Raw genomic sequence first — 15,124 nt, 5'->3', positions numbered from 1 at the left:
CCTACCCATATTTGTCTTAAGTATCACCACAACACCCTAATACTATCATCAACACAATATGCACGCAACCCTCTCTCCTAGGGAAGCATTGCCTACCTCGCAACTGACCTCACTACTCCCACAATTCACACATCCATGAACCTTTCATCACCCCCTGCAGCGCTAGTGTATGCTAGCCGCACATAACGTTGGACCCAATAGACTTTCGAATATCCAATCCTACCCGAAAGCTGAATCAACATGCTCAGGCTATAAGGTCTTAATTATGTACAGCCGTGATGCATACACTAAACATCTACAGTTATGATGTCGATTCCATATGCAAGTAACCCTAGGCAAACAGGCATCATATAATTAGGCAAGTATATCATGTGATTCCTGAAGATCCCTAGCCTAGCACTAGCATGTTGTTCTAACATATCATAATATCAAATAATTGTATCGTATTTTGGGGTTTACTTACAGGCTCCGGCTGATCGTACCCTCTGCATCCTCCATCCTTTATTTTGAAAACCATTTTAAAATTTACTTTCCGAAAATCTTCTTGATTTGAGACTGGATTCACACGAGTGCTCCTCCAATTCACTCAAACCAAGGCTCTGATACCAACTTGTAACATCCATAAATTTTATGCCAAATTTAAACTTTTCCAATCATAATTAAAACCCAAATAGTGTTTGTTTACAAATTGTTTTCAAATCATTATTCATCAGAGTGTCCCAAAAGCAGATCATAAGGATGAGGAGCGGTAAGGTCACGCCTTCATCTTGCCATGATCACCTAAAGTACCTTAAACAGTAACTGAAAACTGTAAGCCCAAGGGCTTAGTGAGCTACCCCCAAAATACCAATACCACATTAAAATACCAAAAATGGTAACAATCAATCAACAACATGCATACTAGGACATCGGCCTGACTGGACCGCCCTACAATGCCTACAGTATAACTAAATCTATAACGAGCCTTCGGTATGACGGTACCGCCCCATGGGCCTACAGTCTCCCTGGACCGCTCATAGGGTATGTTGGCCTTCAGCACAAAGCAAGACCGCCTCAACCCAAATCAACGAGCAACTAATCATGTGCACATAACTAACATATACTGGCATACATAAGCATCAAACATATCTATCTCATAATCATAACTCATAGCAATCTCTCATAGCTAAAGCATCGACCTAGCAGGCCACTAACATACCGATCCCTAAGGATAATAGAATCATAACATATTGTCTATCCTGATTCCGATCTTTCCGAACATAACCATATATATCATAACGATAACAATTAAAAGGGCTGGCCTTGGTGCCTTAGACCCTTTTGATATTGTGAGGATAACTCACATCGCAGATGTCAGCTCGGTAGATAAATCCCAATCTCCCGGATCACTTGCCAAAGACCCCACCACCTATTACCATAGTTCGAATATACCCATAAGTCATCAACCTCACAAGGTACTCCATAAACCAACTAGTCAACCCCTGACAAAGTCAAAGTCCTCAGTCAAGGTCAACAGTCCATGTTGACCTTAACTCGTCGAGTACCCTCAGCTACTCGCCGAGTTCCTGGAAGTTCTTTCCCACTCGCCGAGTCACCGGGGTGACTCGTCGAGTTCCTATGATTTTTGATCGAAACCCAAAGGCCATCCATCGAGTTTCCTTCTTTCAACACGACAGATACATACGTATTCATAACTTGGGGACAACTCATCCGACTCGCCGAGTTGTTCATGCAACTCGTCGAGTCTATGGAAAATATTCATCGGACTTGCCGCGTTGTTCGTCCAACTCTTTGAGTTCATGGCCATCTTCATAAGACTCGCCGAGTTAACCTTGCGACTCTCCGAGTTCCTTCAGTCCTTAAGCCATACAGACTCGTTTAAGCCATGCAATGGCTCCAAATTACAGATCCAAGCTTCTAGGGCATGCTTTTCACGTAAAGTTACATACTTTACGTGCATGCATGACTAAAAAGGCCCTTAATGCCAATTCTAAGCTCTTAATGGGGTTTCATGCACAAGGAAGGCCTCATCCACAACCAAAACAGAAACTTTATGACACTAGGACTTGAGAAGGGTCTAGATTTGAAGTTAAAACTTTAGATCTAGCCCATAGCTCACCAATTGGCTCCAAAAATCCATAAAATCCTAAAACTCAACCACAAAGAGATCTAGAAGAAAAAGGGGAGTAAAGATTGCAACTTGATACCTCCAAAAGATGCTAGCTGAGGTAAGTTATGTTTCCCCACACCTTCCTTGCTTCAACTCCTTTGTTCTGCAAGCTTTTCCCCTCCTAGCCAACCTTCTTTCCAAGGCTTAAAACACACTAAAAAGAGAGTACCACACAAATTAGGGTTTCCTCTGACAGCTCATACTCGTCGAGTCCCTCCCTGGACTCGATGAGTAGGTCACTAAACACGCGATCCCACCCCGTTGCTACTCGACAAGTAGGTCAACCAACTCGTCGAGTAGGACTTAAAACCAAAGAACCGTTTATTTAAATCCATACCTGAGAATCGGGGCATTACAAGAAGTGCAAAAAGAAACACTCTTGAAAATGTGGCGAAGATGTGACTTGTTTCAAGTGTGGGAAAACTGGGCATTACGCTAACGAGTGTACATTCAACAAGAAGGTGTGTTATGATGTAATGAAGAAGGGCATATTTCAAGGGACTTCCCAAAGACGAAAGAGGCAGCAAGGCCTAATATGACTCCAAGGACAATGGAAAGAGCATTCCAGATGACCCAGGAAGCAACAACGGATGAAGCAGATTCGCTCCAGGTACCTTTCTTGTAAATGGATTGCCTACCAGTATATTGTTTGATTCTGGAGCTAATTACTCCTTTATATCACATAAATTTAGTGGAAGACTAGCATTGCGTGTAAATAAACTTGATAATGCTCTAGTTGTAGAATTTTCTAGTGGAAAATGTGTACATGTTAGTAGTTGCATTAAAAACATCGTCACCGACTTGAACGGGAATGAATTCCACGAATAGTTGTTACCCATTGAGTTGAACGGTTTCGACATAATACTAGGAATAGATTGGCTTAGTGTGAACGATGCCGAGATACTATGAAGGAAGAAGTTAGTGAGAGTAAACCCACCTGGAAAAGAGTCCTTTATGGTGTAAGGGGACAAACGTAGAGTAAATTCTGGAATCATTTCCCTAATGAAAGCCAAAAAAAATGTCTATCCAAAGGATGCGCATCATACTTGGCATTTGTGATCGAAGCAAAGAAGGAGAAGAAAGAAATGCAAAGAATATCAGTGGTGTGTGACTATCCGAAAGTCATTCCCGAAGATCTTCCTGGATTGCCCCCTGATAGACAAGTAGAGTTTCGAATAGACTTGTTGCCAAGATCAATGCCAATAGCAAAAGCACCGTACCGATTAGCACCGAAGGAGATGAAAGAGCTTATGATGCAACTTTAGGATTTGTTGGAAAACGGTTGCATTGGACATAGTTCTTCACCTTGGGGAGCTCCGGTGTCATTTGTGAAGAATAAGGATGGGAGCATGAGAATGTGCATAGTCTATAGAGAACTGGACAAGGCAACGGTAAAGAACAAGTATCCATTACCAAGGATTGACAATTATTCGATCACCTTCAACATTTGAGCTATTTCTTAAAGATCAATCTTAGGTTAGGATATCGTCAGTTGAAGGTGAGAGGGAAATACATCAAGAAAACCGCATTTAGAACGAGATACAGATACTATGAGTTCTTGGTTATGTCATTTGGACAAAACAATTGTGAAAACCCGTAATTTCAATCCAGTAAAAGTCAAACGTGGTCAACGAAACACAAACTTATCCAATAAATGTCAAACTTATTTCTTTGATTATCTTATTATGGTTAGATTAATGAGTTATAGGTGTACAAACCTTGTATTCAAGGGTGTTGTGTGTTTAATGAGGAAATCATTTAGGATCGAGGACCTTCTCATGTGCCGCAAACCCTCGCATGGGCAGCAATCGGTTCGCACCGCAAACGGTTCGTAGCCATGAACCTCAGCCGTGAACTCTTCGGCCGCAAACACTCAGTCTTATCCCTTCGGTATGGTTTCCAACGAAGGTGTCCCGTCATTTTTGACCCTATATAGGGGCTGAACCGTGAACTTCCTCCTCACTTCTTGATCCAGCCAAAAACTCACCCCTTCTCTCTCAAGAACATCAACCGCAAACCCTCATTCTATCTCGAACACTCATCCTTCATCCTTTTAATCTTCTTAGAATCTTGCTTGGATCTTCAAGCGTTCTTCATTTCATCAAGATCCTTGGGACCTAAACCCTTGAATCTCCTTCATTTCTTCAAGATCACCTAGCCGCAAACTCAAGAACACCAATATCTTCTTGGGTCGTGAACTCCTTGCAGCCTTCCATTTTGCTTCTAACACTCTTAATTGTAAGTTAAACTTACAAATTAGTCCAATTCCTTATCATTCTTATGATTCTATTCACTAATAGTATACATATATGTTACGTAAAATGCATTTTAGGACTTGTTTTGTCTCGGGATCTAACTTGTGGAAACAATCATCCTATATCGAACATCCAAATGAATCACTCACTTAAGGTGATTTCATACCCCTACAATTTACCTTTTTAAATGCTTTTAGGGGGGATACAAGTAGACCACAATTTATATTGTGTTGGCATTAACATGTGAAAACAAACAAACAAATGATTTCTTATGCTTTTATAAGTTGTTAAAATCATTTCAAAAACTCTTTTAAACTATTTAGATTGTTGTTTATTATCAAAATCATACTCATTTATATATTTATGTATAAGTATGCTTTAACGGACTTAGGACTATTGCTAAATACCTTGACTCTTGTTCCTTGTTTGGTTGTGGGCTTATGGTAGGATCACTAGTCCGACCGTTGGCTAAATCATAGTAATACTTGCTAAATATATACATGAATACTAAACCCCATTTTCAAAGTACATACTTAACTCAGTTGCATACATTGGACAAGTGAGTCTTTTCTTCAAATCATTTACAGTACAGACAAAACTACTAGTAAACTATAATAGGTATAGTTTAGGGAGTCAATTCATACTATTTTCTAGATCAGATAAACATTACAATTTACAAACATGTTAGAACACATTAGTTTTCACAACAAAATGGAAACAGACTTACAATTTATAACGAATATAGTTAAGGGACAAACGAAAACTATTTTCACACGGTTAAGTTATAAACACAAAGGATTCTCAGTTATTACTCGTAATGCGAACGAACAATTTGTGATTCGTTCTTGTGTACTTATTTATGTATGGGCAAAAGTCTTGAGCTTATAACCAGAGTCTCTTGTAGGGATACCGATGACAATTGTGTGTGTGTGTGTGTGTGTGTATATATATATATATATACATATATATATATATATAATTATATATATATATATATGTTGGGACTGACAATCCCACATCCCGACTGTTAGATACAGTCAGGTCGACAGACATGGGATGGAAAATGTTGTTACCAGTTTTGATGCCTGGAAAACATCGTTATCAGGCCAACAGGGTTAGTATGGTTATAGGAACTCACAGGGATAAATTCCTGACCTATTTACGAGTAATATATATAACTTCAATTGATTAGTAATCCTACAGTCGGTTTACAAAACAAACTTACTTCAGTGGTGTTATTTTAAACAATACTACTGCAAATTATTATTTTCCATTATCTACATACAAAAAGGTTCATACATGAAAAAGCACTTTATTTTTCTAGTAAATATAGTCTACTTTTATGGAAAACATACATTATACAATTACAGAGAACAAACATACATTTACATTGTTATAGAGAACAAAAATACATTTACACTATTACAAAGAACAAAATATACAAACAATTGAGTCTTAGGGTTGAAGACTACTTGTCATTTATTATAGTAAATAAAGGATTTTCTGGAGAACATAAACTAACACTTTCATAGATCAAATACAAACATTTTCATGAAACAACTACAAACATAAATACTAAATACTTATGAACTCACCAACTTAAATGTTGATACTCTCTTTCAAAATAACTTGTATTCTCAGGGAATCAGTAGACAGGTACGCTAGCACAAGTTTCGACAAGACGGAGCATGTTCAAGACTCGTCTTTTATTTTGCTATACTTTTAGTGGCATACAACTATACCATGAACATACATATATTAACTATATTATTATGCAATGGATGTTGTTGCTTGTTTTACTATTGTACGTTTGTTGTGATACTAAGCATGCCGTCCTTTGCCCCCGAACGTTTCCGTTGTTCTGGTTTGGGGGTGTGACACCAATTCTCCAACAGCATTTATGGATTTGATGAACAGGGTTTGTAAACCATTCCTCGATAAATCTGTAATAGTGTTCATAGATGACATTCTAATTTACTCAAAGAGCCAGCAGGAGAATGGCAAGTAATTGCGAGAAGTCCAATTCTTGGATCATGTGGTTAACCAAGAAGGAATAATGGTTGATCCAACAAAGATTGAAGCTGTGATGAAATAGGAATAACCAAAAAGTCCCACTGAAATTCGTAGTTTTTTGGGATTAGCTGGATATTACTGAAGGTTTATCCAAGGATTTTAGTTGATAGTTTCTCCATTAACAGCTTTGACCCATAAAGGAGCTGCATATACATGGATTAACAAACATGAAGAAGCATTCAAGAAATTAAAGAAAAAGTTGAGTGAAGAACTGATTCTTTCTTTACCTGACAGAGTTGAAGTCTTCGCAGTCTACGGCGATGCATCTAGAGTTGGGTTATGTTGTGTTCTGAACCACACAGATAAAGTGATAATATATGCATCTCAACAATTGAAAGAGCACGAGAAAAACTACCCCACTCATGATCTGGAGTTGGCAGCGGTAGTATTCATATTAAAGATATGGAGGCATTATCTTTACGGCACAAAGTGCAAACTCTTCATTGATCAAAAAATTCTCCGGTATCTATTTGATCAAAAGGAACTGAATATTAGACAATGAAGTTGGATAGAGTTACTCAAGGATTATGACTGTGAGATACTTTACCACCCTGGTAAAGCAAATGTCGTAGCTGATGCTCTAAGTTGAAAAGTAAATTTGGAAAGAAAAGGCCAAGAGCGTTAAGAATAGAAGTTGTCTAAAAAATTGTGGTAAGCATCGAGATAGATCAGGTAGAAGCTTTAGACAAGAATGACCGAAAGAAAGAACGTTTAGGGAAAATGTAGGTATTCGATACAAATAGTCAAGGATTGAAGGTATTCCAAAATGGGATTTGGGTGCCAAAGATGGAAGTAATAAGGGATCTTCTGGTGGAAGAAGCTCACAAGACCATGTACTTGATTCATCCCTGCAAAAAAAGATGTATAGGGATCTGAAACCTTACTATTGGTGGCCGACGATGAAGCTCGATGTTGCAAAGTATGTGGCAGAGTGTGTAACATGTGCAAGAGTTAAAGCGCAACATCAGAAACCATATAGGAGTTTAGAACCTTTGCTTGTACCCATGGGAAAATGGGAAGACATCACCATGGTTTTTGTGACTAAACTACCTAGGATGAAGAACGGTCACGACATGATTTGGCTAGTCATGGATCGATTCACAAAGAGTGCACACTTCATAGCAGCCAATGAGAGATGGTCTGTGGATAAGCTTGAAAATTCCTACATGAAGGAGATAGTAAGACTTCTTGGTATTCCCTTAACGATTGTATCAGATCGTGACAGTCGTTTCACATCATGATTTTGGAAGAGTCTACAAGAGGAAATAGGTACGGAGTTGTGTTTAAGTACAGCGTACCATCCGCAGACTGATGGTCAGAGTGAAAGGACAATTCAAACACTGGAAGATATGTTAAGAGAATGTACCTCAGAATTTCAAGGTAACTGGGATGAGCATTTACCTCTTCTAGAGTTTTCCTACAACAATTGTTACCATTCAAGCATTAAGATGGCACCTTATAAATCCTTGTACGGACAGAAGTGTCGTACGCCATCTTGTTGGCTTAAGGCCAGAGAAAAGCAGTTTATGGGTCCCGAAATAGTCCATCGGACTGCTAAAAAGGTAAAGGTGATTAGAGAAAGGATGTTAGCAGGTCAGGATCGCCAAAAGCATTATGCTGGCAAGAAGCGGCGACCAATGACATTCGAATTTGGAGATTCGATATTGCTCAAAGTCTCACCGTGGAAGGGACATATAAGATTTGGAAAGAGAGGAAATTTGAGTCCAACATGTATTGGTCCATTCAAGGTTCATTAGAGGATTGGGAACCAAGCTTACAAGCTGGAATTGTCGGAAGAACTAGATGGTATTCATAACACTTTCCATGTGTGTTATTTGAGGAAGTTTATTGGAGAAGTTCCCGATATAATGCCACTTTTGGAGTTAAGGATTGATGAAGATAAGAGGTTAATCGAAGAGCCTGAAGCAATTGTTGATCGTAAGATGGAGAAATTGTGACGTAAGATAGTCGAATTAGTGCTAGTATGATGGAAACACTCAAATGAGCCGAACCTCACCTGAGAGACAAAGAGTGACATGATGAGTCGCTATCCACATCTATTTTTTGATGCATGATTTCGGGACGGAATCATCCTAAGGAGGAGATAATTGTAACGTTCGCGTTTCTAGCTAAGCATTATTACGATGATGTAATAGTTAGGGTAAACAATTGTAACCTATTTTATGTAATAAAAGAGAATTATTTAAGTATTACATTTATGTGATTTATGTACAATATATATACTTATAACGATATAATAAAATAGGAATAAAATATGTGTCTAAAATAAAATAATAATTATACCCAATATCTTTGAAGAAAGTAGAAGTAGTCGTAACAAGGGTTCCAGAGATATAAGGAAAGATGAAATCTGATTTATAACAAAGAAGTTATGACTCGTTGAAGTTTTGCGATTAAACCGGCACGGCTCCATGTATGGTAAAAAGTAAATTTTTGATGAAATACTTTTTAGCCTTAGAGATCTAAACGAAATTCGTAGTAGACATTAAACCAAGAACGTATATATATAGAACGTCCAAATCTGACTTCTTTAGAGGAAGTTATGATTTTTTTAAGATTCAACTTAGCATTATACAGCCCGGAAATCGAATTTTAAATCAATCGATTTTTAGCTGACACAACCTAAACGAGAATTGAAGATCTCATTAATAAGAGCACAACGATATAAAGACAGTCGAGAACGGACGCCGGATGACAAAATTATGAATTTTTAATGGACTTTAACTATCTAAGTTTGTTAACATATAACTTTAAAAATAAAGTCCACATTAGCCGACAGAGTCTAAACCAAAGTTGTAGATCACATCGATACCTACGCGTGGATATGAAGAACATAAAAAACAAAGCTCTTAAGCGAAAGTTATGGATTTTAAAAGATAATTAATTTTTTGATTAAACCAGCGAGTGACGTGAGACAAGATCTCAGCCTCAACTTCTTCCCCGTGACTTGGAACGAGATCGCGACACCTGGACGGAGTACGCCCAACGAATTTCTCTAGTACGCCCCTCGTACGCACTTCCTCCAGCCTATAAATAGAGCTCGTTTTCACTCATTTCTCCACACCTCTTCAACCAAATCTCTCCCGAACACCCCCAACCCCTCTAAGATTTTACCTAGAGCCTACTAGGTGTTAGCAGCGAAGCCCGGAGTGTCGAGAAGCCGCGAGAAGAAGATCTTCCAGCTAAGAAGTTCTACCAACACAGAGCCTGGTTTCTCGCTAAAACACCTGTAAGTTGAGTTATACTTATCGTAATTTAAGTATAACTTATGTTTCAGTTCATTATCATTATAACGAACCTATAAATAAGATTTATCAGTGATTCCAAGTCGTTATACAAATTGATCTACTTACGGGGATGATGTCTAGGTTATAATTAGTGAGGTGTTTAAAGTGGGATTTCCATATAGTATATTGCGTATACTAAACGAACCCTACCTCCGATATGATCCTACCTAGTTGTTCCTTAATTGATAGATCTTGAAGTATACTTTAAGTTAATGATGAATCTAGACTAATAATTAGTCCCAATAAACAATAGACTAAGACTTAGTGATAATGATACTAGGTTTCGTCAAAGGAAAAGACAATTGTTAGAAGCGAAGCACTGCCTGAATTTCGATTCGTCACTTTAACAAGTGAGTGCATAGTTACTTTCATCTTACACATAGATATGAAGTATTTAATATAAATTACTTGCTATATGTGCCTATTATCTGTGTTCCTGATATCTATGCTAGATGAACGATTTATACATGTTTTACTCGATTTAAATTGTATATGTATTTTATACCTGTGATTATGTTGGATAAAGATGGGTAGATGATATAGATGATGGAATATGAAATAAATGATGAGAGGCTTTGATGTTAAAGTTGATTCAATCATCTAGCAGAGTATAGATGACGACCACAGACTATTCTTGACAGTCTAGTGGGATGCTAGCAGGCTCGCAACCTGTAGGTGTTTGTGAACGACGTGTTCACCAGGTGTACTCCATCCCCCTCATAGTTTCCTTACTGACATATATTATTGAGGAATCCCATAAACATTATTGTCAATCTCGAAGATAATCCTTAGGCTAGGTCCCTTAAATTAGATGTTTTAGGGACAAAAAATGAGGATAATAGGAACAGGTAACCGGGTTGAATGATTTGAAGAAATTAAAGAGCTTAGTTATTATGGGTTGAACTTCATATATGCTCACCAGGCTCCCAAGCCTGACCCACTCAGTTTTTTTATTACAGGTAGTGACGCAAGAGCACCGGTGTGATGAACAGATGAGAGAATTATGGATTATAGGCCAATAGAATAATAGATGTTGTAAGGCCTATGTTATTTTTCGTTTATGTTTATGTACTATATTAACGATGACATCCCAACATTTTTAATATAATTAAAATAAATTTCTTCGGAAATGTTTTGATAATGTCTTTATTATATTTTGGGAACAAATTTTGCATCATTATTCTTCAAAAAGACGCTCTGATTTTTAAATGAAGAATAAACTAATCGGTCTTTTCTGGCTGTGCAATTGGGGATGTCACATTTTCAAACCTACTTAGTTGGATAGAAGGTTCAAAATATGCTCTACTATTTCAAGTATATATTCCTAAGAATTTATGAATGGTAGCGAAGCACGCCTCATCATAGATCAAACCATATAACATTCAATTCTCCTTTTAGTAACATCATTACATTATGATGTCCTTGCAGAAGCCAAATATGTGGTCAATGTAATTATGCCACAAGCACGATCATATCTAAACTATTAAAGGTATCAATACTCAATTCATCACTACTATTATTAGAAACACAAACTATAATTTCATGAATGCCAATTGTAAGAAGATGTTTTAAACATAAAACCATCATCTGTATAAACTGGAATTGTCACATTTCCAGTATGAAATGAAAATTGAAATTCATGTTTATACAACACATATGATGAAATTTTGGTTTCTACACATCTCCGAAGAGTAATAGCAAATAACTAGTTTAAACCTAACTCCATTACTAAGCACAAGCTCAATATCCTCAATCATTGTGACATGTGACTCTCATCCATTCCCATAATTAGGTTCACCTCTTAATGCTTAACTTCCTTCTTTCCTATAGACTATCTAATTCCATCAAAATGTGATTAAACACATCGTGCATCAAGGGTCCATGAATTGTAAGTATTTGGAGTTAGATTATACAAGTACTTGATATAGAGTCAAAATTTTGACTTTACCATCTCAAAGTACCTAAGGCAACTTCATTTCATGAGATCATTTTCATTGCATTAATTGCAACTTGATTCTGTTGAACCATGGTTGCGTGGAATAAAGGACACACCAATTCCATTCCTTCATAATGGGAAGTTCCAATCGAAACCATTCCTTTCCATTTAGGATTCGAATGTTCCCTCTTCATTCCACGGATATTCTGAAAAACGATAATTAGAAATAGATAAGGAGTCTAATTCCTTTTCGATTGCCTCAATTTGGAGAAGTATTAAGAATCTCATCAATATATTCTTCCATATTATTCATATGATAAATTTGTTGGGTTTTAAGTACTATAACACTCCTATGATTCACATGCAACCCTAAATGCTTTGGATCTATGTTTTCTCTAATTATACATGCAATAAAATTTCCAAAGCATGAAGCTTACGTCTAGCATACAATTTGGTACATGAATCATAAAACTAGTTAGAATAATACCTTTTTATTGTAGCTTGTAGTTTTGGCCTTTCAATATCTTAGCACCTCAAGTGTGATGCCTCAAATGGTTCACAAACACCATGAACGAAGGAGGAATTTGAGAGAGAGTATGGAGCACACAAAATTGATCATATGAACTCTTATAACACATATGGTCATGATTTTGGCTAAGGGGCAACATTTATATAGTGTAGGATTCCAAGAGTGATGGGTAAACCCTAATCCATACACTTGCGTTATGATCCATATCTCATGTGGGCTAACTCTTATGGATACTTACATCAACTTAGCCCATCATGGATCAATAGCCCAAACTATATATATGCCACTGATTTACATAATCAGTCCCCGTTAATTTGATTAGTCTTTTTTTATCACTAAATTAATTTTCTATCAATACTAATTAAATAATATGATTTCACAATTAATATATTATACTTGTAACCTCTTTCTCAAATATCCATCCTATCAGATTGTTCTGATGAAGGCAACCCAAATGGACCATGCTACTCTCGAGTCAAGTACACACCAATCATAGTTATGGGCTTAGACACCTAATCCAACAAAATCAAGTAAAAATTATCATAAGAATAAATGAAAGATCCAAGCACAAGATCTATAACAAGACTCTTATCAAGGGTAACATTGAGACTCTTGAGTTTTTCCATGTAGCTCTCGTTGATTACACACATAACTCTTTATTCAACTCGAATGCAATTAGGAATGTTTTGATGATTTTCAAATCACTCTTCTCTTGCCCTTTTGGTGAAACATTTCACTCAAGTGAAAATTCATTTCATATGTTCATATGTTACAAAATCCTTTTGAAACATCGAGGACATAGACATAAAGATGCAAGAGATCTTATTTGACAAATCTATATTTTATGGGAATAAAGACTAATCTAAAGTTGACGCATTATTGATTTAGAGATATGCTCATTATGGGCATCTTTCCCAATATCAGAATCTAGGAAGATCCTATAACAAATGAGTCATTCTAGAGGGAGAACAAAGAGAAATTATAATTTAGAATGTAAGTGAGGAGGTGGGAGAGGATTCCACTTAACCTAAAGGAAAAAAATTTAATTAAGTCAATTTTATCCTTAATTATTAACCTAATTTTAAATTAAGGCTAGGATCCATAAATATGATTCGCAACATGAAGAGGGATGTGATAATCACATCACGAACCTATTTTAGGTAGGTAAAGCATTTTACCAGTTTCAATCAAAATGAAATTCCTAGATCTTTTGAGATCATTGAACAATCAATGGCACACTAATCTCGGATTATGCTCTTCGATTTGTGACTGGGATGCTGAGGATCACAAATAAGATGTGAATAACCATGAAAACCCGTGTGACATCTTCGAGGTCGTTTATGATCTCACATTGGTGTTCCAGTTAAAGACACATGCTCCATCCATAATCATAATTTTTTAGAATGTGCCATCATTTCAACTTTTTAGTCCCACATTACTGTGCCAGTTAATCACACACACTCCACTAATGACTCACAAATAAATAATATGCATTTTCATGGATTAGCATAAAATTTCACATTTTTTCTAAAGTAAATAGAGTGGGATTTTATAGAATGTTCTATTACTTTATACATTGTACTTTTAATGTGAATAGTGTCCTATCAAACCTATTCGGCTAAAGACCTTCCATCATACAAAGAAGTGGTGGGTGACAAGGCACCAATTCAACGGTCATTGTATAGGTCGTTTCTTTATACCTCTCTTATAGTATGACTTCATGAATGAGGCGTACTAATGATTTGACTGACTTTTAATAATACATATAGTAATAGACATTTATACATATATATAGGGTATATTTTAAAACTTTTTAAATTACAAGATTCAAATCATATTCATTTAATTAATATTTAATAATTAACATTTAAATATGATTTAAGAATTATCTATTAATTAGAATTTTAATTAATCTTCTTAAATCTTATTAGGATAATTATATTATCTTATAATTGGTAATTATCTTATTTATCTTCCTTTCATATTCAAATTACGATTCTAAATTACCTAGTTGATATATTCAGATTTTATATATTTAAAATAACATGGATTAACTATTAATTATCTTATCTTTTGAATTAAGACAAGAAAATCCGAAAATCGCAATCCAGACTGTCTTCATGTTGTAATAGAAGGCTAGTCATGACATGACAGGCAAATTTTTCGTTTTTTAGTTGTTTAGATTTCATCTATTAGTTTTTTGATACTACTGATGAGAATTATAGGTTACAATAACAATGTACTTGTGGAATTTCACTTAACACTTAAGGGTACATGCAACCTAAATTGGATCTATGTATTTTTCACATCTAATAGCAACGTACTTATGAAAACACAAAATAAACCCTATGAATTCGAAATTCATGGCCTAGAACACATACCTTTTGTAGATCCTAATCAAGCTAATCGAAGTCTTGTAGTCTTCTTGGAAAACCTAACTCCAATAGTATGCGAGCCTCTAATGGTTCACACCCAAAACACAAGAAACCCTATGCTTGAATGAGAGATGGGAGAGAGGAGGAGAATTTCGTTCTTACCTTTTAGATATGAGAAAGCCACAAAATCTTGGTGCCAAAGAGTCATATTTATAGTTTAGGTAACTTAGGGACAAAGCAAGATTTGAATGATTAAATAATAGATTTAATCTCAATACAAATCTTTTCCTTATCTACTACCATGAGGCTTCTAGAAACCCTAAAAGAGCTCCCCAAACCGTCTATGTGATGGTAGGTTGTAGAATTGTTTCTTTTGTTCAACTATTGAACAATTACAATTCATTCATTACACCTTTAATTAATTCCAAATAATCTCAAATTAACTCTAAATTAATTGTGATTAATAATTGATCAATTC

This window comes from Lactuca sativa, chromosome 4, assembly GCF_002870075.4.
Source record: "Lactuca sativa cultivar Salinas chromosome 4, Lsat_Salinas_v11, whole genome shotgun sequence".
In the NCBI taxonomy this organism is placed as follows: Eukaryota; Viridiplantae; Streptophyta; class Magnoliopsida; order Asterales; family Asteraceae; genus Lactuca; species Lactuca sativa.
This window is presented reverse-complemented; position numbering follows the sequence as displayed.